This window comes from Triturus cristatus, chromosome 7 (assembly GCF_964204655.1).
Source record: "Triturus cristatus chromosome 7, aTriCri1.1, whole genome shotgun sequence".
NCBI lineage: Eukaryota > Metazoa > Chordata > Amphibia > Caudata > Salamandridae > Triturus > Triturus cristatus.
In genome coordinates, this window is record NC_140590.1 from 372,816,573 (window position 1) to 372,822,133 (window position 5,561).

General features: G+C 40.1%; 1 pseudogene; it reads left to right on the forward strand.

The window, feature by feature from the left end:
- The first annotated feature begins 3,403 nt into the window (after nt 1-3,403).
- Nucleotides 3,404-5,306, forward strand: LOC146809702 (uncharacterized; annotated as a pseudogene).
- The last annotated feature ends 255 nt before the right edge of the window (nt 5,307-5,561 follow it).

Here is a 5,561-nt window from a genome sequence, read left to right on the forward strand (position 1 = left end):
TACAAGCCCTAGATTACATTATATTTTCTTGCAGTCACCATGATCCAACGGATCAATTCTGTGTGTATACAGAGCATGTCGAGAGTTATTTGAAAGTAAAAGGGATGTCTGAAACTTAAAAAAATGGAATATAGCAATAAATATAATTAGCACGCACTTTAAAATATGTTGCACAGTTGCCCTAATGACCTGACTGCTAGTTAAATGAAAACAGAAAGACAATGACAGGGCCGTGTTTAGCGCTAGTGCGAAAGTCTTTTTTGGCGCCTCATCAATGACCTCTTTTTCAGCAGATACCATTGCTACCAACCTCCAACAGTGCTCTTCATGTCTCTGTAGCCCCCTATCATATGCATTTTATTTGTTGTATAGCGCTTTTCATATCAGTGTAGGGTGTCACAGTACTTTACATCACACACACAATATACAGAGACAATGAATCATACAAGTATGTTATTCAGTCTATAGGGAATGTCACATAAGTCAATGAGGATTACAAGGTGTAGGAATTAAATGTCATCCATACTGTTGGGCAGTATATTTTAAGAGGGTTTGGGCTAGGAAAGCAAAATCTCAGGATTTAAAGCATAACCAGTGGTTGGGAGTTGGCTTTACTAATAAAAATGTATATCAGCCAAAACTCATTTGAGCAACATTAAAATAATGAAAGACTGGAGAATTTCTAACTATATAGTAACACAAAAAAAAGTGAAGTTCTAACTATACCATCCATGTTTGTATGCAGCTCTTTGATGACAGTCCATAGGTCACTGTCCTATGTTAGGATTGTAATTTCTGAACTGCAAGTAACACAAGAATCTCTGTGACAAAGGCAGTAACCCACTGAGCTATCCAAATAAAATACAGCCTATCTGCATTTCAAAACTACAAACAGGCAAAGGACTGCTCTCCAGCAGGATCATTTATCACCAGTTCGCTGGACATTTTTTATTGTTGCCTTGCATCCATGGCCATGTTAATGATAAAAACAATTTAAATGAAGCATATGCAAAGTATGTGCCTTGCTGGGCTTGTGCAGATTTTTAAAATAAAAACAAATAGTAATACATTTGATTACCTACTCCTTGTGTCACCGCCTGATCTGATAAGCAGTTGCAGTAGTCAGGAAAGGTGAATGAGAATAAACAAACTTCTTTTCTCAAATGCTGAACAGAAATGGAAATATCCACGCAGCACAGGACGGTAGGCAAAAGTTACTCGGTGTCAAATAAAGAATTTGTTCCCTTCGCCATGCCCCTATTGTACTTGACATGGACCACCTGAGCCCAGGCCCAATAACGCATCTCCCAGAATATGAAGAAAAACAACGTTCGGAGGAACGTTTTAAATTAAAGCGCCCATTTTATATTGCCCTTCATGTCCTCACTGCGAGGGCCAAGGCTCATGTTTGGGAGGGCCAGGCTCATGTTTGAGTGGACCTGGCCCACTGGGCCTGGACACAATGCACGAGTTCGGAAAGCTCTGAAATGCGCCTACATGTTACAGAAATGCATTCTTTTAACTTTAAAGACATTTGATCATGTATTAAATCCGAGCTTAATCACGGCGTCTCAGCTTCCGCACTGTGTGATTTTGGGCAAATTCTTTTTCACGAAGCCGCTTTTGTGCACATCACAAATGACTGCACCTTCAAATGCGCGAGTTCGGAAAGCTCTGAAATGCGCCTACATGTTACAGAAATGCATTCTTTTAACTTTAAAGACATTTGATCATGTATTTGTTTGTGTCACAGAAACACGTAAACTGAAAATCTATGCATAGCATAGTGTGCCACCTGACTGGTATTTTGCTGCTTCTGTCACTGTATCCAGATATAGAATACCACAAGTAAACAAGCATTGGCATAGCCAATAGGTCTCGCTTTTGGGACATTATAAGTATTTAGTTATGCAGCACAATATCCTTGGTGCAACATCAACTGTTGCATGACTAAACCCTTATAAGGTCCCAAAAGCGAGACGTATTGGCTATGCCAATGCTTGTTCAAAATAGGGTGCATAATCTTTAAACCCCCACCGCGAGAATGTGTAACCTGGTCTCCTCCACTTGCTTGAAAGTTCTGCTCTATATTCATGCACGCCAACTTAGATCCCCATATTTAAATGTACGGGTTGTTTGTTTCCTAGAAGCAAAAGAGACTGAGGTTTTCTGTGCACCTTTCCTCACTTGGAAAACATTTCATTTAAGGCAGTTTAAAATAGCAGAAATGAAAGTGGCAACACGGAGAAGCATGGTACTACATCTGTTATGCAGAATTGGTTGCAAAGTGCATTTTCTAATATTTGATGGGGCTAAGACATCTTCAGAGGTGCCCAGTAATCAGTGAATAATAATTGGTGAGAAGTCTGGAGGTTAAAGTATCTGTTAGATGTCTGCTTTGTGCAGTCCTAGATCTGAATCAAAGTAGTGTAGAAGTTGAATGTGTCTATGGCAAAACACTACACAATGTAATTTGCAGATGACAGTTTTTTTTAATGCAGCTACTTTAGTGGGCTAGTGCTTTGAACACAGATCCTTTTGTTCCTTGCAGTTCATAATTAGTAAGCCTTTCACTGTTGCACATTGAGCTATGTGTGACTGCTACATCTTTTTACCTTCAGTCATGCAACACATCTTGTACGTTGATTTACACACTTGCATGATGTATGATTTATTGTCAATGTGTCTGTTATGTTAAGCTTTCTGATACCATGAAGTGCGCTATAAAAGAAATAAAATACTGCTATTTAAATTGCGTGTAAATACTGGGACAGGTCAAGCATGCCTCTCAAGTACCTGTGAAGAGATGAGCTGTGTTCTTTTGTTCCCCTTCCTTGTGTTTACATTTAAGTGTGAAGTTGCAGGTCACTCGTTCTAAAGTAGGCCTGATGGGCCCTTACCTTTGGCCTTTATCTATAAATGAAAAGCTGGGGCTAGACAAAACATGGATCCCTCCAGCAACTTCATTATCCTCCTTAATTTTCTTACCACGTGGAAATGCGTAAGGAAAAAAGAGATCTGAATCCTAAATGAGATTTTTTTTTGTCAAGTTTAATATGCATTTTTAATCAATACATCATGCTTAAAGCACAGTCATGTTACATGCATTGAATTCTAAAGGGGTAATGCTGAATGGACAAAGTCTGACCAGATCAGTTGGGTGCATGTCCCCTGGGTGCTAAGTATTGAAATGTTGTAGTAAAGGAATGTGGTTTGGGCAACAAATGGTGTAGGATTCATTTAGTGTCCTGTATTGTTTCAATAAAAAGTGTATAACAATCCACTAGATGGGGCTATTGATTGCATATTGTCTGGTGCAATTTCAGGTATTCGCCCAGCATCATTGTGAAATAGTTCATAATTTTTCTGCTCCCAGCTGACTTGGCAGTTTAAATATTGCAAGATGGGCAAGTGGTCAGGATATAAAAAAATATACAGAAGAGTGGGAGTTGGATCCTGAACTAAAAAGATGGATTGCCCCTGTAAGGACAGATGATAGCAAAGCAGCATGCAAGTACTGCCATGTACACATCCGTGCCCATTATAATGATTTGAAGCAACATGCAGCAACCACTAAACACCGCTCACGCTGTAATGCAGCGAGCACATCTGTGGCATCCTTTGTACAACCTATCCCTTCCATATCTAACGATCAGAAAAGAAGAGAAATCAGATTTGCCATACAAACTGCTTGTTGTACATCCATTAATAATATAGATGGGTATGGTGAAATTTTGAAAGATGAGTTCCTTGCCTTCCGAATGCACCGGACAAAATGTACAGCACTAATTAATTCTCTGTTGGGCCCATATTTCAAGGAGGAATTGCTGAAAGATATTGGAACATCACCATTTTCTTTAATGGTCGATGAATCAACTGACATTGAAGTGAAAAAACTACTGTGCATTTGCATTAAATATTTTAGCAAAAAGCTTAACAAATTTGTAAGCACCTTCCTTGCCATGGTAGAGTTAGATTAGGCCTATTCCGAAGATATAGCAAATGCAGTCCTAAAGTTGCTTGAAACATGTAACCTTGAGATTACACACTTAATTGGCATAGGTACAGATGGGGCAAGCGTCATGTGTGGGAAGCACCACTCAACATTCACCTTGTGACGAGATAAACAACCATCCTTGCAACTTGTGCGCTGTATTTGCCACTCCCTTGACATCATTGCTAAGAAAGCAATAAGGAGCATTCCTAGCAATATAGAATTTATGATCAGAGAAACGTACAACTGGTTTTCCCACTCGCCAAACGTCAGGCTGACTATTAAGAGTTGTATCTCACATTGGACGGAGGCATGCCCCTGAAATTAATTTCGCCTTGCGAAACATGCTGGCTAGTGATGGCAGATTGTGTCAATCGTTTACTAGAACAATATGATGCCTTAAAATTACACTTTAGCACAGCATCCTATGTGGAACACTGCTATGCAGCAAGAATGCTCCAAGAAATGTATCAAGATGAGATAAATCTACTTTACCTCACTTTCTTAAAGCCAGTGCTCCAAGAAATAAAGGTCGTTAACAAAATCTTTCAGCTAGAATCTGGGGATGCACTCCACATCTTCCGTGATCTATATACTCTGTACTTGTCCACACTGAAAAGGATACTAAAACCGAGTGTTTTCACATGTAACAATAAAGAACGGTTGCAGAGCCTAGACTTACAACGTTCTGCCATTTACCTTTCAAAGGATGATGCTGATCTTGGGCTCAGTTTCTGAAACAAGCTGGAACAAAGTCAACTCCCCTCTGTGTCAAAGGAAGGCATTGTGACAAGGTGCCTGGAGTTCATGAAAGTATTGGTGTGTGAATATAAAGCTCGTCTCCCCGAGTCTTTCAGCATGCTGAGAAAGTTAGAAACTTTGAGTCCCCAAAAAGTACTTGCCAAACCTCCTGTAACAGTTTTGCCAGAAGCCCTTTTCACTTGTCCATTGGATGTTCTGGAGTCACAATGGAGAACTTTATCCTCATGCTCCTTTCTTAACACTTCAAACATAGAATCGTTCTGGATGGAAGTGTATAACTACACCGATGCTGCTGGCAACCATTGTTTTCAAGAGCTTGCAATGGGTGCTATTAAGATGTTGACTCTCCCGATATCCAATGCTCATGTTGAGCAAGTTTTTTCCCAGGTGACTCTATTAAAAAAATGATCGAAGGAACAGAATGGGCCTAAAACTGCTTTCAAATATTCTATATATTAAGTTTGGACTGAAACGCATTGCATTAAAGTCATATTCATTTGTTCCACCCCCACTCTTGTATGCAAAATTTAACAGCGCTATCTATGATTAGACTTGAAACATTGCGCTACCACCCCAGAGCTGCATGCAGCTCATGTATGTTGCCAGGGGTAGAAAAACACTTTCACATACCTTCCCATTAACTGCAGAAGGAGGCAGAACACCTGCCTGCTACTGACAGGACCAGAAGAACACTTTCTAAGACCTACTCTTGCCAGTGTGTACCCCACAGCATTGCGTGCCAGTCCTGCTGGTGCCAACTGTAGAAGAGCAGCATTCTCCCCCTTGCTCCTACTTCCACCAACAC